The sequence below is a fragment of the Suncus etruscus genome, chromosome 17, assembly GCF_024139225.1.
Source record: "Suncus etruscus isolate mSunEtr1 chromosome 17, mSunEtr1.pri.cur, whole genome shotgun sequence".
NCBI lineage: Eukaryota > Metazoa > Chordata > Mammalia > Eulipotyphla > Soricidae > Suncus > Suncus etruscus.
This window is the reverse complement of record NC_064864.1, coordinates 17,407,013-17,434,928: the sequence shown is the minus strand read 5'-3', so window position 1 is coordinate 17,434,928 and position 27,916 is coordinate 17,407,013. Positions and strand designations below refer to the sequence as shown.

At 38.2% G+C, this 27,916-nt stretch overlaps 1 protein-coding gene and 2 non-coding genes across 3 annotated transcripts in view; 1 reads left to right on the top strand and 2 right to left on the bottom strand.

The window, feature by feature from the left end:
* PAPSS2 (3'-phosphoadenosine 5'-phosphosulfate synthase 2) overlaps positions 1 to 27,916 on the bottom strand; it is a 105,713-nt gene that overhangs the window by 69,890 nt on the left and 7,907 nt on the right. The gene's annotated exons all lie outside the window — the stretch shown is intronic.
* On the top strand, positions 16,237 to 16,367 carry LOC125995592 (small nucleolar RNA SNORA51). The gene has a single exon (XR_007491089.1). It is a non-coding gene; the product is annotated as a small nucleolar RNA SNORA51 (small nucleolar RNA).
* On the bottom strand, positions 23,324 to 23,430 carry LOC125995478 (U6 spliceosomal RNA). Its single transcript, XR_007490997.1, has one exon. It is a non-coding gene; the product is annotated as a U6 spliceosomal RNA (small nuclear RNA).

Below are 27,916 nucleotides of genomic sequence, written 5' to 3'. Positions count from 1 at the left end.
TCAGAGGAGGGTGGGTGGCAGGGAAGAGGGCATCAGGGAGGGCAAAAAGGAAACAGTTGACTTTGGTGGCAGGAAATGCACACTGGCGAAAGTTGTTATGTACTATATAACTGTAACTCAGTCATGAACAACTTTACTTATGGGAAAAAACAAAACTGTAGTGCAAACAACCTTGTAACCATGGTGTTCAAATAAAAAAACTCAAAATTACTTGCAAGCTGCATATTATTCTCCAGTTTTCTTATTTTTTCTACAATGCTTTATGCAAGGTATTTCTTCTGAGTAAGGAACAGAAGCTTAAAAGAGTTAGGAATAACAGATTCTGAAGTTGCTTTTGCCTTCCACCACTGGTCCTGACCTCCCTGCTCTCTCTTTCCCCATTTCAGTTTCATCTGCTAAGAGAGGGACTTTCTCTTCCCTCCATCAGCTTTCCTCTTCCCAAACCATGTGGATGCTAGTGTGTCCATGCGAAGACATTTTAATTTATATCATATATTTTCTGGCAGATTGGACCTAGCACTTCCTTCTCTTAGAAAATATGCAACTCAAAACTCAGTTGACTAAACCAGTGAATTAGTTGGCAATATTTCTATCATACTCAGATAACCTCGCTGTTTAGGAAAATAACCTCTAAAGCAATATACTTTTATGCAATCAATTCAATAGATCACTGTTTTAAACAACCTGAAACTCTGGCATTCCAACCCACTAAATTCAAAGAACAATGGAAAACATAAGGAAAACAACTGCAACTGCCTGAGCCTTATAGATGAGGACCTAAAATTAACACATAAAGCTTCAGCAACAGAAATCAAGAAGTTGGGGCCGGGGAGATAGCACAGTGGTAGGGCATTTGCCTTGCATGTGGCCAACACTGGACAAACCCCGGTTCAATTCTCAGCATCCTATATAGTCCCCCAAGCCTGCCAGGAGCAATGTCCTAGTGCAGAGCCAGGAGTAATCCCTGAGCACCACTGAGTGTGATCCAAAACCAAACAAACAAACAAAAAAAGAAATCAAGGGGCCGGAGAGATAGCATGGAGGTAAGGTGTTTGCCTTTCATGCAGAAGGTCATCGGTTCGAATCCCGGCGTCCCATATGGTCCCCTGTGCCTGCCAGGAGCAATTTCTGAGCATGGAGCCAGGAGTAACCCCTGAGCACTGCCGGGTGTGACCCAAAAACCACAAAAAAAAAAAAAAAAAAAAAAAAAAGAAATCAAGGTGTCGCTAGCCTGTGAAATTAAGCAATCTATAGATGAACAATTCAACCAACTCAAAAAAGAACTCTTTCAGAAGATGAGAGAAACCATGCAAATGAAACTGAGTAACTAAATTATTGTTAGCAAGCTATTGTAGTAGAATTACACAGGTGAGGAACCACATAGAGAAACTTGAAGTCAAATTACAAGACAGCTATAATTATATCAGACCAAATTGCATTTCACCTCAAGAAAGTACTTAGAGTCAAGGATAGACACTCCTTATTTTTTTGCAACACTCCTTATTAATCAAGAAAAATAGACCAAGAAGTACTAACTCTGATCAATATTTGTGCATCAAATATAGAGTCATCAGGGGCCGGCGAGGTGGCACTAGAGGTAAGGCGTGTCTGCCTTGCAAGCGCTAGCCAAGGAAGGACCTTGGTTTGATCCCCCCGCGTTCCATATGGTCCCCCCCAAGCCAGGGGCGATTTCTTAGCGTTTAGCCAGGAGTAACCCCTGAGCATCAAACGGGTGTGGCCCAAAAAACCAAAAAAAAAAAATGTAGAGTCATCAAAATATGTAAGGCTTTTTGCTTACAAACCTAGAGAAAAATATGGAAAGAAATGTGATAGTAGTGGGAGATTTCAACATGCCACTATTGCCACTGGACAGATCCACTAGGCAGAACACTAGCAAAGACCTTGGATTACAAAAACTGACACTAAAAATATTTTTCTTTATGATTTTTTTTGAGGTCACATCTGGCAGTACTCAGGGATTACTCCAGACTCTGCTCAGGGATCTCTCCTGGCAGACAGGGGATCAAATGGGGTGTTAGGGAATCAAATCCCAGTTGTCTGTGTCCAAAGACAGGCATGTTACCTGCTATACTCTCTGACACCTCAAACATCTTTTTAGAAAAAGGTTGGAAAGATTACACATGGGTTAAGGCATTTTATTTAGTGGGGAAGACCTATCTAGATCCCTAAGTGTCAGCTGATGGGGCTCCAGATAACAACATATCTTTTTAGAGGCTGTGATCTAATTTTTTGGAAGCATATTCTACATGGTTACAATACATGAGATTTTCCTTATGATGGGCTTAATCTCAAGATTCTCACTCAAGATTGGAAAAAGCACCAGTAGAGTTGAGGTAGTTTTCTGTTACCAGTAAATCCTCCCAGAGTTTTTTTATAATGGCCATGATAAAGATGCCTTGTGTGATTGTTAGTTATGAAATCTTCCCCCCTGGCAAGGATCTTCTGGGTTCAACTGAAAACAAAAATCCGCCTCAAAGCTGCCCCATTGTAGATTCATGTCAGTAAGTTTGGGGGTGGGAGCATACTATATTTCACTCCTCCATAGACCCATGGGAACAAACCAATTTAGCAAAGTTTAAGCAAACAAATACTTTTATGGTCATTGATATCAAAATAGAGACATGGCAAGAGTGAGAAAAAGTTTTACTTTTTCTCTTTCTTTTGCCTTTTCCCATTCCTTTCCTTCCCTCCCTTCTTTTCTCATTTCATCCCTTCCCTTCCTTTCTTCCTCTTCTTTGTTCCTCTTCTCTTTCTTCCTTTCTTTTGCATAGAGCAGTTTTTAAACTTCTGTGGAAATGTAAATCTTCATTTCTTTGAATTGCCATGATAAAAATTTGATTTATAAAGCAAGAATGTCTTTTACATTTTTCAACCGTGTGCATTTACTTTGTTCCCCCTTTTATTTACATAGGATTTAATGTTTTCTGGCAACCAGAAAACCAACTTAAGTTGGAATAGCACACACTAAAATATGAACATTATTCTGCTAAAATTGTGTAATTAAAATGTTGAAGATAACATTTTATGACATATTTTATTCAAAGATGGTCATGTAGTTGGCCGGTGAGTTGTGTTAAATGTCATATTATTGTTATCCTAAAAAGTGGAGTTAACTCATTTCAATCACTATAAAAATCTGATAGTTTACTGAATAAAATGAAGAAATACTTGGGTTGTCATCTAAAATTACCAGTTTGTCTCAGTGGATCTGTATAGATCTATTAGTCCTAGTTCTAGTTTCTCATTTAGGTCTCATGTCTTTGCTAGTGTTCCTCCTAGTGGATCTGTCTAGTGGTGATCATGGCGTGTTGAAATCTCCCAAACCTATCGTGTTTCTGTCCATATGTCTCTCTAGGTTTATGAGCAAAAGCCTCACATATTTTACTGATTCTACATTTGATGCATAAATGTTGATCAAGGTTAGTACTTGGTCTGTTGTTCCTCTGATCAATCAGTATTGTCTATCTTTGTCTCTAAATACTTTCTTGAGGTGAAATGCAATTTGGTCTGATATAAATATGGCTGTCCAGCTTTCATTTTAATGGAAAAATTTGAAGTGTGCATGGAAACAAAAAGCTTGCATTGAACTAACAGGGTAGCTCCCAATATGGCCCGGCCTCCTGGTAAGTTTAATTTCTTATCTAATAAAATGAGAAAAAGAAAAACAATCTTATTAAAAACTTAGCTTTCACTCTATTCCAGGCTCCATCCTAAGAGCAGCATAATGACCAAGATCACGAACTACAGAAGATGAATTAAAACGACACTGAAGAAGCAGAACTGCTAGAACCATAAAGAAAGACTTCTTTTTTATTAAATTTTTTTTGGGGGGGCCACACCCGGCGGTGCTCAGGGGTTACTCCTGGCTGTCTGCTCAGAAATAGCTCTTGGCAGGCACGGGGGACCATATGGGACACCGGGATTCAAACCAACCACCTTTGGTCCTGGATTAGCTGCTTGCAAGGCAAATGCCGCTGTGCTATCTCTCCGGGCCCAGAAAGACTTCTTCATAAGCTCCATTCCTTGAGCTGTACAGATACCAAGATCTCTAGATACAGAGGTCTGATTTTACCATACATGAATGAAGCAGAAGTCTTCCATACACCACAAAAGCACAGAGGGGAGAGTAAATGATCATGCAAGGAGTCTATAGTTAATCCCATGACAGTATACTTCAGGTGTGGAGAAACCCTGAATCACCTAGGCCAAGGGAATTACCTCTATAATATCCCCAATAGTTACTGTGCCTATACAGGGGGAAAAAGAAAAAAAAGCACAAAAATAATCACTTTATCCATATATATTTATTGATTGGTTTATTTTTTTTTGACTTCTTTATTTTGGTGTAGATATTGAAGTTGATGTCTCCGATATTATTTTATTTTTTCTTTCTCTTTCTTTCTTTCTTTTTTTTTTTTCTCTTTCTTTTTGCACTCTGGCATGGTTTGATTTCAGGATCGAGACTATTGTGTGGTGCTTGTCTTTATTGCTGTAGTGCTCACTGGATATTTAATTTGATATTTCTTTCTGTATTGTTGTGGTGTTTCAATTATCTTTTTCATGTCCTCTCTCAAACTGAGGTTGAAAGCTTCTAAAAGGACTCCGCCCATTTTCAGCTTATTTGATTTTTCTTTTATTTATTTATTCATTTATTTTTTTTTTACCTCATTCTATTGCTTTTCTTTCCTTCAAACAAAACCACATAACTCGAATTATCTAGCTCCACCTCTCAAATAGAGGGGGAAACAAGGGAGGGTACCAGGACCAAACAGATAAATGATCACTAATAGTAAGCTAGACAAAGAGGGGACCACCTACTCTAGCAGCCTGGGGGGTGATGGTGGGGGGATATGGGTTGCAGGAAGGAAACAGGGATGGGGGGGTGAGGACAAATTTGGTGATGGGTATTCCCCTGATTCAATGTTAATATGTACCTAAAATACTACTGTGAAAGATATGTCAGCCAATATGATGAAAATAAAAATTAAAAAAACAAAAAACAAAAAAACAGCGTTCTTTTAATTTAAAGAGTTCAACTTAATTTTGTACAAGTGAGACTATAATTGTATGTGTTGCACTGTATAAGCAGTCAGAATCTACTGAAAGCATTGATACCTTTTTATAATACAGAATTTTATTTATTTTAGTGCAAAAAAGAGGTTTAGTGCTTAGGCTGAGAACTAAATACTCCATGCTGAGTCATATAAAAGCTGTCTTTGAAAGGATGTGAGAAGGGATGGAGAGGAGAAAAGACCAGTTAGCATAACATGTTCTATCCCACCCCATCCTCCCGCAGACCCTCATATCCACACTAGCATAACTATTAGCAGCTTGGTAAACCTAACTATTCCGGTCTAATAAAATGAACAACATTTATTCCATGAAGTTACATGAGCCCACATAGCTATACATCAGTTTCCACTATTGGAACACCTTTAGTGCAAGGAAGAAAGGGCCTGGTCAGAGGCTCACTACTTTGGGGCATGCCATTTCACTGGTATTTGGCATTAATTTATCTCCTATGGAGGCAGGTTTGCCTTATGCTAATTCCTTTGTTTCTTAGTGTTTAATCTCCATATGTGTGGTTTAGGGACCTTATTTTATTTAGAAATAGTGAGCTCCATTCTTTTTTGGGGCTTTCTTTCTTTCTCTCTGCATGTGTGTATGGGGATGCTTTAGGTCATACAAAGCAAAGCTCAAGGCTTACTCCTGATTTACTTAGGGATCATTCTTAACAATCTCTGGGGATTATATGGATTGCTGGACATTGAACCTGGATTGGCCACGGTCAAGGAAAGTGCTAGTCCCATAGTAAGCACCATTTCTGTGTAGGATATCTAATAATATAGAATGTATTCTTGTGATTATTGTAGGTGAGCTACAAGTCCTGACTTCTGAATCTGAATGCTTTATCCCCTACACAATTTTTAATATTGGATATGCTGGTCTTGCATGCATGTTCTCTTCTTTTTTTTTAATATAATTTTTATTTTGATCATAGTAGCTTACATATTGTTGACAATATTTTAGGTACATATTTACATAAAATCAGGGGGGCTTCCCATCCCCAAATTGTCCTCCCTAACCCTCCGTTTTTGTCCTACCTCCCATTTCTTCTTCCCTCCCCCTCAGGGCGGCTAGAATATATGGTCCCCTCTGTATCTAACCTACTACTTAGTAGTCTTGCATCAGTTTGGTCTTGCTGCCTCCCTTATTTCCCCCTGTAAGTGGGGGCAGGGCTAGCTAGTTCAAGTTACGTGGTTTTGCCTGAAAAAGAGAAAGTAAATAAACTGGGGTAAGGGTCTAATACCCCGAAAATGGGTAGAATCCTTCTAGAGGTTCTCATCATCAATTTGGGAAGTGAATGAGAACAAGAAGGTGAAACACTCCACCAGTACCAAAAGAAGTGTCAAATATCCAGTGAGGACTCCAGTTATATCGATAGGCACCACAAAAAACAGATTAAAAATAATAATAATAAAAAAAAGAAACAAAAAAAAAACACGCCGTGGTCTTGAAATAAGAAACATGGCGTAGCACAAAACGAAAGAAGAGAAAGGAAGAGAGAAAAAAAATAAGAATAATTGGGGACAACAATTTCAATAATCACATCCAAACAGAGAAATCGACCAAAATAGCTAGGTAAATAAACATAATAATAACGATAATAAATGAAGGTAAGATATATATATATATATATATATATATATATATATATAAATGTCCAAGGTTTTGTGTTTTTTGTATTTTTGTTTTTTTCCCTCCTGCCCTGGCACAGTAAATATTGGGGTTATTCGAAAAGGAATTCACTTGCCCTATGCGATATGGGGTTTCTCCGTCCTTGGAGTATATTGTCCATGTTCTTTTCTTACAGAGTTTCTTACAAACCTATACTCTCAGATTATGCTTTTATTATAAGATTATAAAGAGAGGCATTCTTAATGACTTCCCTTAGTGTAACGAATGATTTAGCATCTTCCCATTTTAGGAAATTTTGTCATTCTGTAACTTAGCTTAGTTGATTATAAAATACATTTAAAAGTGCTAGGATCTACATGTATATCAGAATTTCTTCTTTTTGTAAGGCAAATAATGTTTTTAGTGTCATTCTCTAGACCTTTCTTTTTACCCTCCTATTTTTTTTTCATTCCTTAAATTTTTCTTGAAAATTATATAGATCAAATGACCCACAGTAAAAAGCCTATTTGTTAGTTATTTAACTAGGAGTGCTCAAAAATCTTTCTTGTTCACTGTTCATAATAGCCCCAAACTGAAAAAAAAAATCCACATAGCTACCAACTTGTGAAAGGACAAGCAAAATGCAATATTCAGAATCTCTTCAAATTCAGGTAATGTTTCTAAAACATAAAAAAAAAAAGTTGCACATATATAACCAAGACAGTACTTAATGATTCATTTGATTTTAACACTTTTCCAACATGAAAGAACATTTCCTGTTTTCTAGTTTCCTTGTTTGGAGGAGACTGTGGTAAGCATAGTTTTCAAAAATTCCAACGTCGGTTTGAGTTGCCTAATGATCATGAATGCTCAAGAGTTGATGTACTAAGAGATATGTGGAATATATTGCAGCATATCCACACAATAGAATATTATGTTTCTTCTTGGCTCTGGGCCATGTGGTAGTGATGGGGGCTGTCCAGTGTGTTTCAGAATGGCTAGCAGCAACTTTTCCTCTATTACCCAGCTCTCATAAGCAGACAATGTCTGGAGACCTTTGCTAAATATCCCAGAGCGTTGCAGCTATGAGAATGTATACATTCCTAGTATATATACAAACTATCTTGGGTAATCCAATGACTTCCACAGATACAACTTGAAGAAGCCAGATAGCAATAAAAAGATAACATACAAATCCAGTTGTATAAGTTTAGAACCAGGAGAATTGAATCAGATAGTGAACCTGGGGGAGCCTGTGACTAGAAGGAGCTTTTGGTCATGTAAGTTCATCGGGCAGTGCACTTGAGATGTATGTGCTTTTCTGTATGTATATTATACTTACATGTTAAAATATGGGCTATTGCCTCGGGAGGGACTCAGCACCTTTCTAACAGGACATTAATTCATCTCTTCACAGACTCACTGTAACTCCTGCCCACCCTGAATTCCAAGACAAAAAATCATGTGTTCCACTGATGAATGACAGCTTGTTCCTGAGGTACTTTGTTATCCAGGTGCCAATGCCAAGAAAACTACTGCTCCCCCAACCCTACCCACATAGCCCATTTTCAATTCATACTTGCAAAGCACAGACCTAAAATTGATTTCAGTGTGAACTAAGCTCAATGAATTCAAGGAAAGGAAGGCTCACTTTCATTCTAAAGAATATGGGAGGTCTAATTTGCAAATCTGAAAGTTAATATATTATTAAGCTATATTTACATACTTATCTTTACTCATAAAACTAAGCAGAGCTAAAAATATTTTTATCAAATTTGTGATCACATTTAAAATTTTTCATCTTTTGGTGGAAATTTTAAAATTTTGCATTTTACAGGCTCGCCTTCCATCCTGAACATGTCATGTGGACCCAACTTAGACTTCATGTGATCGGACAGTGATTGTCCAACCCAGAACCCCAGATCCCAGACATGAAACTGACACAGGTCCCAACAACAGCACCAGGAGCCATACTCCACCCAGGGAAATTTCGAATGCCCCCCCCACCCCCCACCCCCCCACCCCCGCACCAACTTGCATCAGTTTTTTTTTTTTTTTTTGGTTTTTGGGCCACACCCGGCAGTGCTCAGGGGTCACTCCTGGCTGTCTGCCCAGAAATAGCTCCTGGCAGGCACGGGGGACCATATGGGACACCGGGATTCGAACCAACCACCTTTGGTCCTGGATCGGCTGCTTGCAAGGCAAATGCCGCTGTGCTATCTCTCCGGGAACTTGCATCAGTTTTACCAATACATCCTGACACGAGGAAATGGCAACAACTTGAGCTAAGAGAGGGCTGCCCTATCTCATCATCTGGCGGTATGATACAATTGGGAGACATGTCATCCTTTGCCCTAAGCAAAAACCAAATTGCTATTTACAGAAGACTGACCTTGACAAACACAGACTGGACAGAACCTAGCAAGGGACCAATGAGGAAATTCCTTGACTAAGCCTCAGCTTCAAATTTGCACAAAAACCATGATCTCTAATACCAGAGGTCTGACTTTGACAACTGCAACTGAGCAGAACATCTGGAACCATGCTGAAAGACTATAGCCTAGGCTCTAACTTAGGATCTGAGCAAAACAAGTCCACTAATCACAGAAGAATAATTACAACAATAGTGATGGAACAGAAATTCTAAACCAAAACATAAACAAACAAATAAAAACTCTTTCCTAGCCTTCGCCCTATGACCTACACAAATAGCAAGATCTTCAGCTACAGAAGTGGGATGTTATCGCCCACATTTGAGTGGAAAGTCTTCTGGCACCATAAAAAGACCTTGGGGGTGTATAAAAGAGTGAGTACGAAGCCTGTAGTTGTTCCCATGGCAGTATGCTTCAAGGGCGAAGAAGCCATGTATCTCTTAGACCAAGGGAATTCTCATTCTAATTTCCCCAATATTTACTGTGCCTATGAAAGGAAGGATGGAAGGAAGGAAAGAAGGATGGAAGGAAGGAAGGAAGGAAGGAAGGAAGGAAGGAAGGAAGGAAGGAAGGAAGGAAGGAAGGAAGGAAGGAAGGAAGGAAGGAAGGAAGGAAGGAAGGAAGGAAGGAAGGAAGAGAGAGAGAGAAAGAAAGAAGAGGGAAAGAGAAGAAAGAAGAGAGAGAAAGAAGAAAGAAAGAGAAAGAAAGAAAGAAAGAAAGAAAGAAAGAAAGAAAGAAAGAAAGAAAGAAAGAAAGAAAGAAAGAAAGAAAGGAAGGAAGGAAGGAAGGAAGGAAGGAAGGAAGGAAGGAAGGAAGGAAGGAAGGAAGAAAGAAAGGAAGAAAGAAAGAAAGAGAAAGAAAGAAAGAAAGAAAGAAAGAAAGAAAGAAAGAAAGAAAGAAAGAAAGAAAGAAAGAAAGAAAGAAAGAAAGAAAGAAAGAAAGAAAGAAAGAAAGAAAGAGGGGCCGGGCGGTGGCGCAAGAGGTAAGGTGCCTGCCTTGCCTACCGAGGTTCGATCCCCCGGCGTCCCATATGGTCCCCCAAGCCAGGAGCAACTTCTGAGCGCATAGCCAGGAGTAACCCCTGAGCGTTACTGGGTGTGGCCCAAAAACCAAAAAAAAAGAAAGAAAGAAAGAAAGAAAGAAAGAAAGAAAGAAAGAAAGAAAGAAAGAAAGAAAGAAAGAAAGAAAGAAAGAAAGAAAGAAAGAAAGAAAGAAAGAAAGAAAGAAAGAAAGAAAGAAAGAAAGAAAGAAAGAAAGAAAGAAAGAAAGAAAGAAAGAAAGAAAGAAAGAAAGGAACAACCCTTTTTTAAGAAGTTGTTGGTCTGGTTTTGTTTGTTTTGTTTTATGTTTTGTTTTTTTATTTTTTCTTGTTTTTGCTTTCATTTTTGGGGGGTTTGTTTATTCATAGCTGATGGTTTTGGTTTTTGGTTTACTCGTTTTTAATTTTTTTAATACTTTTTGTACTATTTTTGTTACTCCCTTATTGGTTTTTTGTTTTGTTTTGTTTTGTTTTAGTCTTATCTCGTTTTATTTTGTTTCGTTACTTTTTTCTTCTTTTTCTTTCCCCTTTCTTCCTCCAAAGGGATACTTACAGCACCTAGACAGACCCCTCCCATCTCCCTTCTTATATCTCCAATAGAGCCACATTATTGGAATCACTTTGGTCAGCACCACAATTGGAGGGAGAAAAATATGTCATATGTCCATTTGGTGGAAATAAAAAATGATCAGACTTTTTGCTTGTTCTATTTTTGCCCCATTTTATTTTATTATTATTTCTTTTTTTTTTCTCTTTCCTTTAAACAGAACCACACAACTTGAACCATCTTGCTTTGCCTCACAAATGAAGGGGGAAATAATGGAGGGTACCGGGACCAAACAGTCACATGAACATTAAATAGAAATAAATAAATGATCAGACTTAAACACCAAGTCCAAAGCCAATGACAACAGAATTGATACCCAATTTACAACATACTAGACACAGAGAGCCTGGGCGTTAAAAGAGGGGGGTATGGGATGCATGCTGGGAGGACAATATGGTGGTGGGAATGCCCCTGATTTACTATCACTATGTAGCTAAAATATTACTGTGAAAAATTTGTAATCCACTTTGATTAAAATTTAAAAAATGATCAGAATTGAATGCAAAATCCAAAGTCAAGGACAACAGAAATGATACCCAATCTACATCAAGCTGTACATGGGGGAAACAGTTGCACTAGCATTATGGGGGGGGGGGAGTAGAGGAGGGGTAAGAGGAATGTATGCTGGGAACAGGAGTGGACAACACTGTTGGTGGGAATGCCCCTCATTCATTTCTACTATGTGCCTTAAATATCACTATAAGTCAGGAGAGATGAAGTCATGAAATTTTCCTATACATGTACATGGAATCTATCATGCTGAGTGAAATAAGTCAGAGGGAAAGAGAGAGACACACAGAACAGTCTCACTCATCTATGGGTTTTAAGAAAAAAAAAGTCATCTTTGCAACAATCCTCAGAGACAATGAGAAGAGGGCTGGAACTTCCAGCTCACTTCATGAAGCTCACCACAAAGAGTGGTGAGTGCAATTATAGAAATAACTACACAGAGAACTACCATAATCATGTGAATGAATGAGGGAACTGGAAAGCCTGTCTGGAGTACAGGTGGTGGTGGGGTGGGATGGAGGGAGATTTGGGACATTGGTGGTGGGAATGTTGCACTGGTGAAGGGGGGTGTTCTTTACATGACTGAAACCTAATCACAATCATATTTGTAATCAAGATGTTTACATAAAGATATTATAAAAATATCACTGTAAAAATTTGTAATTACTTTGCCCACAATAACAATAAATATAAAGTAAAAAATTTGTATTTTAGTGGAAATACATTCCTTTTTTTTGAAATTTCCATGTAGAGTGATTCCAGTGTATTCATATGCATGTGTACAAATGTTAATATATAAATGTATGTATATAATATATAAATGTGTGTAAATGTTTTATGTTAATGTTATGTTATGTTATGTTAATGTAGTTAATGTTCTCTTTTTTTAAATGTTCTCTTATAAAGGTATAGTGAAGAACTCTCCAGTGATAATTTGATAAAGTTATAGCAAATGTTACATAAAATTTTTTAATTATATTGCTTACACAGGCCAGTGTTTGAGGAAAGACACAGGTGCCTTCTTGGGAGTTAATCCACTTGACTGTTCTCTACAATGTTTTCTACATAAGACAGATGAGACAGCTGGCACAAAATCCCCTTCTCTTATCTACTCTGATTGCTAAACACAGAAGATATTTTTCTCTTTATTATCTTTCATTCTGAGATATCAGAATGAGATATCAAACTTTGTTTTTAGTTCTGATACTTGTATCGAAGATATTATAGAAAAAGAGAGATCTTTACTACTAAACATAAAATTCTTTTATGCTTCATATATAAGTTCATTGTTTTCAAAAATATTCACTGTTTTTTCAAATTTTTTTTTCAAAAATATTCACAAATTCACTTCAAGCAAGATGGAGAGGTGGGCAGAGAGATAGTATAGTGGGAAAGGGCTTGCCTTGCACATAACTAATCTGAGTTCGACCACTGGCACCATATATGGTTCCTTTGCATCATCAGGAATGATCCCTGTGTGCAAAGCCAGGAATAAGTCCGGAGCACAGCTGGGTGTGGGTACAAAACAAAGCAAAGCAAAACAAAACAAAACAGGAAAGGAAGGAAAAAAAAGGCAAAAGAAAGTTTCTCTCCTAAAGAATCCAACTGCAGGATCCAGAGTGATAGTACAGTGGGAAGGGTACTTGCCTTGCACATGGCCAACCCGGGGTTGATTCTGGCATCCATATGATCCCCTGAGCCTGCCATGAGTAATATCTAAGTGCAGAGGCAGGAGTAACCTCTGAGCACCTTTGGATATGGCACCAAAACAAAACAAAACAAAAACAAAATTCAACTGCAAATGAGTAAACCCTTCATGAAGACTTGTCATTCATTAACTTAAGTTAGCCAATCTTTTACACCTAATATCTGTGTTAAGTGTCTGCTTTTCTTTCATTTATTGCTTTACAAACAAATAATATTTGTGAACATAAATGCTATATAAAAACAAATAATTAAAATTTTAACCTAATGAAATGAATAGTTGATCAAAACCTAAAATGAGATAAAGTGGGGCTAGAAGCTTATTAGTATAGATATAAAAAAACAAAGTGGTTATACATCAATATACATACATTATATATAAATTTATATATTTATATTTATAAATTTATGTATAAATTATACATAAATATGCATACATAAATACAAATATATATACAAGTGTGATTTATATATCAACATACATTGATAAGTCAATATATGTTAATTTATATATAAATTGACAGCTTTTCTTTACAGGATTTATAATTTTACTAGAAAGTCTGAAATTATACTGACAACTCCTAAAAGAAAGGCAGATTCATTTCTAAAATTACCTTTCAATATGGATTCATAATAATCATAATCCATCAAATACAATAAGGAAATCCTCTCATATTTATTCCCATAGAAATATTCCCAGGTTGGGGCTGGAGAGCTGACATGGAGGTAAGGTGTTTGCCTTTCATGCAGAAGGTTGGTGGTTCGAATCCCGGCATCCCATATGGTCCCCCGAGCCTGCCAGGAGCAATTTCTGAGCATAGAACCAGGAGTAACCCCTGAGCGCTGCCGGGTGTGGCCCAAAAACCAATAAATAAATAAATAATATAAAAAAGAAAGATTCCCAGGTTCAATACTGAGATAAGGTGACTTAAATTCTCAAGAATCATAAGTTACTTGGGCTGGAGCAACAGTACAGCAGGCAGGGTGCTCCCTTGTACATGACTGACCCAAGTTTGATTCCTAGCACCCCATAGGGTCTCCTGAGCCCATCAGGAATGATCCTTGAGTGCAGAGCCAGGAGTAAGCCCTGGGCACCACTGGGGTGGTCCAAACACTAAACAAACAAACAAAAAAATGGAATCACAAGTAACTTTAAAAAGTTGGCTGTTCTGGGCCCAGAGAGATAGCACAGTGGCGTTTGCCTTGCAAGCAGCCGATCCAGGACCAAAGGTGGTTGGTTCGAATCCCGGTGTCCCATATGGTCCCCCGTGCCTGCCAGGAGTTATTTCTGAGCAGACAGCCAGGAGTAACCCCTGAGCACCGCTGGGTGTGGCCCAAAAAAAAAAGTTGGTTGCTCTAATTATTTATATGAGGGTGCTTCCAATCAGCCCTCAGGGGGCCAGGTCCCATCACAGACCATCAGGCTAGTGGTTGAATGGAAGGACTCAAGGTTGCAATGCTGATCAGGCTCTGCAATTCCGTGACTGCCCAGAGCAGCCAGCCAGTGCTGGCGAGGGGGCATGGGTGGGTTCCAGGGTTGCACCCACTCATGTTCACTGGACCAAGAGGTGCTGGGGATGGAATCTGGGTGTAATGCATGCACTCCCTAATCTTTGTACTAGCTCCAAAACCTTTTTTAAATGTAACAGGGGAATAGGGCAAATTTTTAAGGATAATCACCAGAGCCAAGAACAGCTAAGAAAAAAATAATCATCTCTGGATTTTTCCAGAAAGCTGCCTGTTTATTAGGTAATGGTAAAACAGGATGGCAAGCATTTGAACTTTCCAGCTGGATTTTTAATTTTAGATATTCTTGAGGAATAAAGTAATCACAGAAGGACAACTTAGTTTGAATTAGCTGGTATATTGGTCTTATACCTTAAAAAGTAAGAACAAGGCAAACGGCAATTTTGAAGCTGAGAAAATTTATCTGTCACTAACTAGTTGGCAATTTTCATGTGATCGTGCTTCATACTAACATACATTGACATACATCATACATACACATGACATACATCATATCCATGATGAAGGATGTAATCTTTGAGGCCAATGGTCTCAGCTACCTGGCCACTGACCCATGCTAGTCCACAGGCATAAAAAGATTGAACACAGATCTAGGCCATGGTTTGTAAAGTAAACCAAATTGACAAACTTTCGAGTGTGTTTAAGCAGATTTTAAAAACATCAAACTAGTTAATTGTTATAATATTTCTTTTTTTAATCTTGTTTACATTTTTATTTAATTTTAAAGCTATCTTGCTAAAAAGCGTTTCAGAGATGGGGTTTCTGCCTGCCTTAGGTAGAGTAGGTGTATTTTTGTTGAAATGCATTGGTGTTTTGCTATTTGTACTTCAATTTGGTGCACAGGAGTTAATGATTATGTGTGATTAGTCTTCAAGAAGAAGCAATGATACACCATCAAGCATGAAAAAAAAAAAACACTTAGAATAAATGATTAAAATAAACAGTGGTTAAATTAGCATGTCAGAGAGAATGAAAATATGTAAATTGAGCTATTTGGGGGGGCACACCCAGTGATGCTCAGGGGTTAGTCCTGGCTATGCATTCAGAAATAGCATCCTGATGAGGGACCATATGAGACGCTGGGGACTGAAATAACATCCTGACATGAGGGACTATATGGGATGCCAGGAATAGAACCGAGATCGTGCTGGGTCAGCGTTCAAGGCAAACACCCTACCGCTATGCTAACGCTCCGGCCCCTGAGCTATTGATTTTTAAAATTTTTTTTTATTTAAGCACCATGATTACAAACATGATTATAGTTGGGTTACAGTCACAAACAGAACATCCCCCTTCACCAGTGTAACATTCCCCACCTCTTCTCTTCCCCTGCCTGTATTCAAGACAGGCATTCTACTACAGTTACTTGTTTTTAAGTTCAGTAAACTGTTTTTTTTCTTAAAGGATAAGTGTTTAAAAAAAAACACAATAGTAAAGGTGTGACGGTGGCAATCGTCGGTTATAATATTTCTAAGGCCCCACATAGATCTTAATAAATTATTGAGAAGAATTAAGAGAAGATCTAAAAACATTAAGGAAAATTTTCATCACACCTGAATAATAACTAGAATACAGGAAAGCAAAAAAAACCCAGGCATGTATATAAGAAATGCTCAACAGGGACTGACAACACATGAAAGAGACTGAGATAAAGTTCTCATCAGAATTTGTCTTTATGAAGAACAAGAATGCTTGCTTAATAAAATTAACAACAGTATGGCCTCCTAATGCTTACCACAGGCTGTGTTCTTTACACTGACTGTATAGAAAGAGGAGGTACAGTAAATGCACCCCATATACCTCACCCTTGGCCCTTTGCCTGGTCTGTATTGTGAATTGGGTGACTAAATAAATAAATAAAGTTTCCCTTTATATTTTATTTTCTTGAAAGAAAAATAACAACAGTAAAACCATTCAAGCTAAGAACAACATGAATGGTATCATGCCATTAACACCCAGTGAAATTTATGCTTTAAAATTATTTTCCAAACTTATATAATATATAAACGCATACATAAAGACACACATATCTGTTTCTAAACACAAAAAACTCAAATTTCTTCATAATACAAACTATAAATCAGAGCGTGAAAATGATAGATTTTTAATTTACACTAGAACTGATCTAAAGGTCTTGACAAAAGCTAAGAGAAATGACTTAATAAGGTCATGTAATACTTATTATTATATTATATTATATATATTATATAAGTATATTATTATACTTATAAAATACTCCTTATTTTATGGAAGCAAACATTGTAAGTGATGACACCCAGAATCAATGCTAAGACAAAGGAGATAGTTAGGCTGATTCTGAGAAATTATTTATTTGAATGCGGCCTTAACTAATAAAACAAAATAGAAACCCTCCCTCATGTGGCCTGATATCTTAAATTTTATCCAAATAGATAAATTCATAAGCTGTGGGTGGGGGGGGCCAAAGAAATAGTATAGCAGTAGGTTTCTTTCCTTGAACTTGCTGAATCGAAGCCTGCAAGAAATTGAAGATACTAGATATCTTGTGTGCATGTGTGTGTATGTGTGTGTATGAAGGGTTCTGTGTGTACTTTGAAAGTGCATGTAAAACTGGTGTATGCATACCTGCCTGGGAGATGCATGAACAGAGGGGGTTTCTATGTGTTTATATATATATATATGTGTGTGTGTGTGTGTGTGTGTGTGTGTGTATGCATATATTTTAACACTTACCAAGCCAAGAACCTCTTTGGTAGCTCATGGATTCTTTATCAGAAAATGTCTTACGTGATAAAACTAACACAAACTATTATGAAGAAAAATAGTTTGTAGTTATCAAAATGGTTAAAAAAAACTTCTAGTAGTTTCTTTATTCCCTTATTAAATAACAATATCTAGAGAGCCAGACAACAATATTAACTATCTGAATTTTGTAATAAGAAACAGAACTTTCCTGATATTAGCACAAATATGATATGATGTGAAATGCTCTGTGATTTTTGATGGCGACACAATGACTATTATTGCTATTGTGTTTATTGTCTATCTTCACATTAAAAGAAGTGATCAAGAATGGAGAAATAGTACAGGGGTAAGGCACTCACACCTGTGCATAGCTGACTGACCAGTTTGATCCTTGATAATGTATATATTGTCCCCTGGAGTAAATCCAGGACTACTCCCTTAGAAGAGAGCCAGGAGCAAATCCTGAGATGGGTGAGGTCCCAAAACCAAAAGCAAACACACAAGCTGGAAAGAAGTGTTCAATTTTATTAAAGGTCATAAGCAATATTTTCTCATTCAAGTTTACAAATATCTCAAGTTCTCTAATCTCTAGATAAGGAAGAGAAAAGCTCTTATTCATATCTTTAGTCATCTTGGCTTGTTTATAATCCTTCAGGAAAGGAAGAACATGAGGCTACAAACTACTCAAAAAACAATGGCTATTTCATTGAGGAGATTTCCACAAGGTCCAGTGGGTACAGAACACCGAGCAATCACAAAACAATAGGGGAAAGTGAAAGGCTGTCTTAGGTGGGAACGTGAGAACTCAGTGTATTTTTGTAACTAAAATGTTAAGTGCATCTAAAAAAAAGAAAAGAACTTTTTTTTTTAAGGTTTTGCACATCTTAAAGAAGTATACAATGGGGACAGGCGTACAGTATAGGAGTTAAAAAAAAAAACTTGCCTTGCATGCTGACCTTGACACCATCTCTAGCACCAAATAAGCATGATTTCTCTTTCTTTCTTCTTTCTTTCTTTCTTTCTTTCTTTCTTTCTTTCTTTCTTTCTTTCTTTCTTTCCTTTCTTTCTTTCTTTCTTCCTTTCTTTCTTTCTTTCTTTCTTTCTTTCTTTCTTTCTTTCTTTCTTTCTTTCTTTCTTTCTTTCTTTCTTTCTTTCTTTCTTTCTTTCTTTCTTTCTTTCTTTCTTTCTTTCTTTCTTTCTTTCTTTCTTTCTTTCTTTCTTTCTTTCTTTATTTCTTTCTTTATGTTTGTTTTTGGGCCACCAGCGGCACTCAGGGGTCACTCCTGGCTCTGCACTTAGAAATCGACCCTGGCAAACTCGGGGGAACATATAGGATGTCAGGAACCGAACCCAGGTCCATCCCAGGTCAGCTGCTTGCAAGGGAAACATCCTACCACTGTGCTATCTCTCTGCCCCCCCAGAATGACTTTTGGGGGGCACACTCGGTGATGCTCAGGGGTTACTCCTGGCTCTGCATTCAAAAATCGGTCCTGGCATGGGGGGTCATATGGGACGCCGGGGATTAAACCAAGATCTGTCCTGGGTCAGTTGCATGCAAGGCAAATACCCTACCGCTGAAGCATCTTTCTTGAGTATCCCCAGATATGATCCCTGACCATAGAGATGCGGTTGATTCCACACTGCCAGATGTGGTTCCAAAAGCAAACCAAGCCAACAAAATATGTTCTGCTTTACTTAAAAGATACCTAAAGTATATCAAAAGCTCACTTCTTAATAAGTGAAAAATAAGAAAGAGTAAAGAGAAATAGTATAGGGCAAAAATAAAACAGTAACAAAATTGGTGAAATTTTCGCTTCTGAGGGTCTAGCAGGATAGTACAGTGGGCAGAATGCTTGTCTTGGATGCAACTTACCCGGGTTCAATCCCTATATCCCCTTATTTTCCCCCAAGGCATGCCAGAAGTGACCCCCTGAACCAGAACCAGGAGCACAGAACACTTCAGGGTGTGACCCCCAAAACAAACAAATAAAGTAACAACAAAAAATTGCTTCTGAGATGTTGGATCAGTACTTTAAAGAGGAAACTGGGATTGTTCCAGAGTTTCCAAAGGATTATGGGACCACCATCACCAACAACAATACTTAAAATAAAATCTATCAAGGTCCCAGCAAACTCAGAAAATATAACCCTTCTGGTAAAAAGATTAAAGAGAATTGTTTCCCACGATTCTTTATAATTGTTGTAATTAACAAACAATAACATCAGTAATGTTATTACGGAAAACATAACAATGAGTGCCATAATAGACATTTTTTGTAGGGTTTTTTTTTTGGGGGGGTCACACCCAGTAGCATTCAGGGGTTACTCCTGGCTCTGCACTCTGAAATTGCTCCTGGAAGGCTCAGGGACCATATGGAATGACGGAATTCCAACCACCATCTGTCCTGGATTGGCTGTGTGCAAGACAAATGTCCTACCACTGTACTATCTGTCCAGCCCTCATAATCACATTTTTAAAAGAACAAAACTAGGACTGGGATGATAGTACAGTGGGTAGGGCACTTGCCTTGCATGGAACTGAAGCAGGTTCGATCCCTGTTATCCAATATAGACCCCTGAGCCTGCCAGGAGTAATTCCTGAGTGCAGAGCAAGTATCATCCCCTGAGTATTGCTGGGTATGGCCCCTAGTCCTCCAAATAGAAAGGAGAACGCAACACTGGTTCATATACTAAGTACAATGAAATGGGAGCTTGTGACATCAATCTTGATATTCAGTTCATTGAATTCAGCTGTGAGTAACCAACCAACAGGCCACTCATTTAAGTAAGTCAATACTTAGTTAAGTGAACACACTAGCACCTCCCACCCAGTCAGTAGAAATAGATATCCAAGTTTATGTAGGACAGAAAGCAAATATATTCAATCTTACTGGCTCTCCAGCCTAATACAATATTCATCTATGCCACGAAAGCAGTTGGAGAGAATGTGTAAATAATTGGGTTTCACTTTTTCTCTTATGTTTTATTTATAGACAATCTCACTATTTTAAAAATACATAAACCGGGGGCCTGAGCGATGGTGCATCAGTAGGGTGTGCCGAGTGTGCCCCCCCCAAATTACATAAACCCATACTTTTTTAATTTTTATTTAAACACTGTGATTACAAACATGACTGTAGTTGGGTTTTAGTCACAAAAAGAACAACCCCCTTCACCAATGCAACATTCCCACCACCAATGCTCCCCATATCTCTTCACTCACAACCCCTGCCTGTATTCAAGACAGGCATTCTACTTCTATCATTCATTATCATTGTCATGGTAGTTGTTAGTGTTCTAACTGCACTCACCTCTCCTTGAGGTGAGCTTCATATTGTGAGCTGATCCTTCCAGCCCTCATCTCTGGGCATTATTACAATCATGTCTTTTCTTTTCCTTAAAACCCATAGATAAGTGAGACTATTCTGTGTCTTTCTCTCCCTCTGACTTATTTCACTCAAATAGTTTCCATGTCCATCCTAGGAAATTTCATGACTTTATCTCTCCTGACGGCTGCATAATATTCCATTATGTACATGTACCACAGTTTCTTTACCCATTCATCTGTTGAAGGATATCTTGGTTGTTTCCAGAGTCTGGCTACTGTAAATAGTGCTGTGATGAATGTTCTATTTTTCAGCTATTTTGCAGAATATAGGTGTGAGGAAGAAATTTTTGTATTTCATTTTTGTGTTCCTAGGGTATATCCCTAGGAGTGGGATAGCTGGATTGTATGAGAGTTTTTTTTACCTTTTCCTCAATTTCCAGTTTTATAAAGAATCTCCATATTGTTTTCCATAAGGGCTGGACCATAAATCCATTCTTAATGTATAGGCTATTTAAAAATAGCTGGGAGATTGGATTTTCTACACAGGATGTAATTTATTTTGTGTCTGCTTGTATGTGTGTGTGTGAAGTTTTCCCAATAATAGGTGGTTTTCCACACCTGTATCTACTATTCATCTTTTTCCTCAAACCTCTGCTTTATCCCTGTTAGGTATTAATTGTTAATACAGTCTCTATGCAACTATACACAATTCAAGCAGGATGACATTGATGTAGACAACATTGGATCAGAATTTCTATGTTTTCTTAACATAAGAAGGTAATCTAAGATGTGGTAACAGCAGTTTTAAGTAGGTTTGATTCCAAGTGTTCTCAAGTGTTCTCTTGAAAATAAACAGAAACACACACAGCAGGGGTGAGAAAAATTTGAATGTACACCTTACTCTATTTAAGGGGATTATGTGCTAATGTTTTTTTTTTTAAGCATATAATGTGAAGTTAGGGGGCAGAGAGTTGGTACAGAGGTTAAGGAGCAAGTCCTGTATGCAAAACCACAGTCCTATTCCCCCAAATATTGCTGGATGCAGCCCTGAAGGCCTTCAGAGTGACCCAGATAATCCCTGGCATGGCATGGCTCAAATAATACAGCAGTCCCATGCCCCAGGACGAGAGCTACAGCTCCACTGGTGGAGCTGAAGAATCACAGGAGTGGGCCCAGGCCAACTAAGCACAGCTTGGGAAACATAAACTAAAATAAGAAAATAAAAAGATCAAATAAAATCGGGGCCAGAGAGATAACACAGCGGTAGGGCATTTGCCTTGCATGCGGCTGACCCGGGAGGGACCCGGTTCAATTCTCGGCATCCCATATGGTCCCCCAAGCCTGCCAGGGATGATTTCTGAGCACAGAGCCAGGAGTAACCCCTGAACACCGCTGGGTGTGGCCCAACAACTAATCAATCAATAAATAGTTTAAATAATAAAATAAAATAAAGTCATGTCCTATTTTGCAGCCCCAAAGTAACTTGCCACAATCTCCCAAATAATTCATTTTAAGTATCATACAGATAGCTCTGGGTTTTTGTCTTTTAGGGAGATGAAATAAAGGACTAGCTAAATGAATTGAACAAACTTGGATTGTTTCTTCTATTAGGAAATCCCACAACGAGGACCAAAGGAATCCACTTCTCTCTTTATACTAGTGTCCTCATATATGGGATGTCATGTCTATAACCACTCATTCAGCTAGGCCAATTAATAAGAAATTTATGAAAGAGTGTTGATGAGTATGATGAGAGGAAGGTACAATGCATACCCAGGAGACCTCACTACAGTGCAGGGAGATTGCCATCCCTCTCACAGAAGCACAACACCTATCAGATTGAGTCTCTTAATCAAATGTCACTGCATCTCGAAGACACTCAAAACCACACAACTGCAGTCAATATGCAGCACAGATCTTAGCTGCCCTTCTGAGCACTAAGCCCCGTGTGCCTTTGGAGGCTGGGTTTGGTTCCTCTCTGTGCATTTCCGTAATGTTCTTCGGCAACTGGTTCTGATAATGAAGCTGTGTGTCTGACACAGGCTCCTTGAATCACGAAAGATTAAAATTCTGTGCTGAGCTGTGGAAATGCCAGCAAAACCTCTAGTACCTCCACAGAACAGGCCCATAGCTTGTGGAGTTTTGGGAAATTGGAGTTCATGAATGCTCGACTGTGCAAAGCTGGCATAATGAACAAGGCAAGGTCTAGAGTTACATGTAAGTCACTGCAATTATTTCTCAGGACACTTATTCTTGAGTATACGCATTCACCCACAAGAACACTAAAGCTTTGTACTATGAAGGTGAAATGTTGGGTTCAATTCCAAACACTACTGTTCCTAAAACTAGCCACAGTGTCTCTTCCAAACTAACATTTATTTCCTTTTCATGGCATTTGCTAAAACTCACATCTTTTAAGATCAGGACACATTCCAAAAAAAATCCCTGAGGAAAGACACTTACAAAGCGACAGCATCATCTTTTCGTTTCTTCACGGCATTATTCTGCATCTCTAAATACAAAGCTGAAATGCACTTTTAAATAATGAGAATCATCTGCATTCTGATAGTCACTGTATCCATTACATGCGTCATATTAATGAAAGGGAAAAAAGCAGTGATGGAAAACATGGTAATTTTAGTCAATCTCAAGGCAACTAACTGATTAACCTCACACAGTCTTAGAGTTCTCAGCTCTAAAATGAGGATAACAATATTAAATGCTTCTTGGGCTAATGTGAGGATGTGAAGAGAGACTGGACTAAAAGTTTCACAAATTTACATGTCATCTTTGCACATGACCTATGCAAATCTTCTCTGTATCATTCCAATTTTAGTATAAGTGCTGCAAAATCGAGCATTGGACTAAAAGTTTCTAAAGGCTGTTGATTCCTCTAATTAGAAACTTCTGTTGGATCAACAAGGTATCTTACTGGGCTCAAGGGATGTGTCATTAAAAATGAATACCATAGTGTGATGTTTGGGACAACTATTATATTGCAACCTCAATACAGCAGAAAATGGAAGAAACCAGCATTTGGGATGACCCAGATATCCCAACCCACTAGACCTGGCAAAATGCAGACAACACAGGATTTGCATTCAATATGTCTTGCACTGTGAAGAACTGGATCCCGTGATCTAATCTCTTGACTGTCACCTAATCTCTAGCTTGCCACTCCCCTGACAGTCTAACTCCCTTTCACCACCCAGCCCAGGTAGCTCTCTGCCACAGGAGCTTGGAATCTGGCTTTTTTCCACAATGGCCTCCTGAGAACCAGATTCTAAACCTGTTTGAGTGCTATCAGGAGATAAGGTCCAGACAGTTTTGTGATTCTTTTCTTTTTTTTCTTTCTTTATTTTTTAAACTTTTTTTATGTGGGGTAGGAGGAAAAAAGGAAGAGAGGAAGGAGGAAGGAAGGAGGGAAGGTGGAGGGAGAGAGGAAGAAGGAAGAAAGGAAGGAAAGAAGGAAGGAGGGAGGGAGGGAAGAAGGGAGAAGGCAGGAGGAAGAAGGAAAGAGGAGGGAGAAGAGATGAGAAGGGAAGGGTTGGGTGGGAGAAGTGTAGGGAGGGAGAGAGGAAGAAGGAAAGGAGGGAAGGAAAGAAGGAAAGAGGGGGGAGAGGAACAAAGAAGAGAGGAGGAAGAAGGGAGGGAAGAAGGAAGAAGGGAGGGAAGAAGGAAGAAGGGAGGGAAGAAGGAAGAAGGGAGAAGACAGGAGGAAGAAAAAAGGAGAAAGGAGGAATGAAAAGGGAAGGAGGGAGAAAGGACCAGACAATCCCCCTTCTCAGGCCCCCAACTGTTTCTAAGGATCATGACCAAGATCCCCTTCCATATGTAGTACTTGTAGTCCAAGTACATCTTTAAGTTTTATTTAGTTTTTTAAAAAGAGTCTTTTATATTTTATTGGTTGATTTTATGGCCATACGTGACAGCGGTCAGGGGTTACTCCTGGCTCTGAACTTAGAAATCACTCTTGGTAGGCTGGGGGGACCATTTGGGATGCCGGGAATAGAACCTGGGTCCATCCTAGGTTGGCCATGGGCAAGGCAAATGCCCTACCACTGTGCTATTACTCCGGCCCTGACATCTTTAAGCTTTAACTTTCAGTTGGGCCAATTTTTTATTGTATGAGGGCCAGGGAGAAAGCTCAAAAGATAGAATAAAAGTTTAGAATGTGCCCTGAGTTCTCTCTCTGCCACTAAATGTTTCCCCCACCCCAGCACTATATACCTACTTTAGCTATATTGGGCTTGGCCATTAACTTTGAAGTTGTACCCTTTATAAAAAGCACCACTGGGGTGACCCCTATAAAAACAAAATAAGTTATTGTGTGAAAAATGCAATGGTGGTTTTTTAAAATCATCTACAAATGACAGTTATAGCTGGGTTTAAGTAAGAGCAGCTTTAGTGGAAACAAATCATTGTTTATATTTGCTTAATAATAGCATGGGGGAGGAAAGGCTAAGTAGTAGAAACTATTACCCAGGCTTATGAGTGGGAGAAGAAAGAAAGTTTATTTTTCAATCATTCTCTTTATGTCACCATGAGAAAATAATGTGGGCTAACAAGGGTAACATGCATTTCTTTGTGTACATTTACTTTTTTTTTTTTTTTTAAAGTGCTGGGTAATGTCTCCAAATAGATTTCATTATTATTATCTTGAGATATTAGCACTAGTTGACTGCCAAAATATTTTACAAATGAAGCAATAATATATTCCTAGTTACCTAATCAGGCTGTGTTGGCTACTTGGCATTGTCTCATTCCCTCTATGAAATAAACAACATATTAACCTCAGAGGAACTAATAAGATTTTAGCTTCTCCTCTGAGGATAATGCTCTAAGGCCTTATTTCAGTTAAATGAGTTTCCTGCTTACTCTGATGCGCTCACAAACATGCATCCTGAGGTGGTGGGGACTACATGTGCTAGTATTACACAGGAAATTATTAGAACAGGGCCTGGAACATAATAAAATGCTCAATGCTAGTGGTAACAGGTCACAACAGAACAGGAATTTTATAAACACAACAAGCTCTAAAAATGGAAACTCTTGATAAATATGCAAATCCCAAAGACAGAATTTTAATGTTTAGGTTACAATAACTCTCTTCTCATTCATCTGGCTAATCTAAATACAACAGATACAAGCAAATTTTCTTTTTTAGAACTATTTAAAATATTATGATATTAGTGATCAATCTTTTAGTCCCAGAGGTCATAATTATTCATATATTTTAGAAAAAGTCCATTGGGATTTGGCAACTCAGATAGATTCATCTACCAGGACTCTACAATTTTGAACCGTACTGTATTTTTCATTCTATAAGACGCACATAATTTTTAGATGCTCTCCTTCCCTGCACTCAGGCTCCAGGCAGCATTTGCTCCATAAGATGCACCGTTTGGGGGAAAAAATGAGTCTTATGGTATGAAAAATATGATACCTAATAGCATTTCATGAACTTAATCAATAGTAAAAAAGGGTGGATATAGAACTGAAAATAAAAATACTGAGACCTTCAACAGAAAGAGGAGATTTCAATGTGCAAATGAACTTGGTTCAACTTTCACTAATTATTTTTATTAGTATTGTTCACTGTGCAGTCATCAGCATCTTTGAGTTGGATAGAATTATTAAAACCTTCGAGTAGGTGGAGGATGAGTGAGTGAGTTTTGGCTAGTGACTGGATTTTCTAAATAAAGAGGCTGACCACACAAAATATTTCAAATCAGAAATCAGACTTTAAAAAGAACATTGCCTTTAGGTCTGTATTTTCTATCTTCAAGTATCAAAACAAAACTCTTAATCAAAATCAGAGTGTCCTAGTGATTTGCTAACAACCAACAGTTTTTAACTTATGAAAAGTGTTTCGTGCAAAATAACAGAAATCAAGTTGTAAAAAAATGGGCAGGGCATTTTTCAAAGGGCATTTGATAAAGATAAAAGAGTTCGGTGTGCATTTAGGTAATTGGAGTACCAGCTTAGCGGCAATATCACACACCAACAGGTCAGGAAGAAGACCACAATCCTTGAAAAGCGAAACACTGAGTATGAACTGCAATACAAAGGTTTGAAAGATGGGTTCTAGGGGTCAGATACATTTTAGTGTTAAGTTGCTTGCCTATGACCATGCAGCTGACCAAGGTTTGATCCCCAGCACCTCGTTGCCTGAGCTCCACCAACATTCCTTAAGTACAGAGTACAGAAGAGTAAGTACAAGGAGTACTTGTGCCATTGCCACACCCCTGCAATGATGAGTACTTACTTTCCCTTCCACGAGTTAGCATTCTTTTTCAAATACATTTTTTAAATAATGACAACCCGAATAAAAAGCAAAATCATTCAGAGTTCCAATGAACTGAAAGAAAAAAAAAAAGAGAGACTTTTAACAATGTATGAAACTTCAGTTGGGAATTTCATTGCTTTTGGCCCAAAGCCACAGTAAAATGTTCTGGGCAGAAGACTGAAAGAATAGAAAGGCTGTGGGTGGGTGTTGCAATTAGAAAAAAGCAAATGCTGTGTTTAGAACAGATTTAAAGATGGAGTTTGAATGAACTAAAACACTATAATTAAAAAATATATATAAGGCTTTAGTTGTTATATTTAATTATGGCAAGCACGGCTTCTGGTTATGTCTTTCAATAAATATTTATTGAGTGAATAAAGTGGACAAATACAGAGATGAGGATTTGAAAGGAACTAAAAGGATGAGAACTTTACAGGGTTGTTTTGTCTGTTTTTGATCGAGGCTATTTTCAACAATGCCTTGCCCAGTAGAGGCAGGGTCTTGAAGAATACAGTGGGGAGACATTCAATGGTAGGAATTGAACACAGGCCCTCACTGCTGCACACGTACTTAACAACTTGAGGGCCAAAGTGGTAGCACAGTGGTAAGATGTTTGCCTTGCATGCAGCTGACCCAGGACGGGATGCACGTTCGATCCCTAGCATCCCATATGGTTTCCCAAGCCAGGACCCATTTCTGAGTGCAGAGACAGGAGTAACCCCTGAGTGCTGCAGGGTGTGGTCCAAAATCCAAAACTAAACTAAATTAAACAAACAAACAAAACAAAACAAAAAAATCTAACTTGAGCTATGTCCCAGATCCTTAGTAGTATTAAAGAACCAAAATAATATACAATGACACCACCAGAAGATCAAAAATTTATTCCAAGTTTGGAGATTTATAAAAAAAAAGAAAAAGAAAAAGAACTCAGGAATCGAACGATTCAAGTTTTTCAAAGTATAAAAAAATACAAAATAGGGGCCAGCGCAATAGGACAGCAGGTAGGGCATTTTCTTTGTATAATGTCAACCCAGGTTGAATCCCTGTTATCCCATTT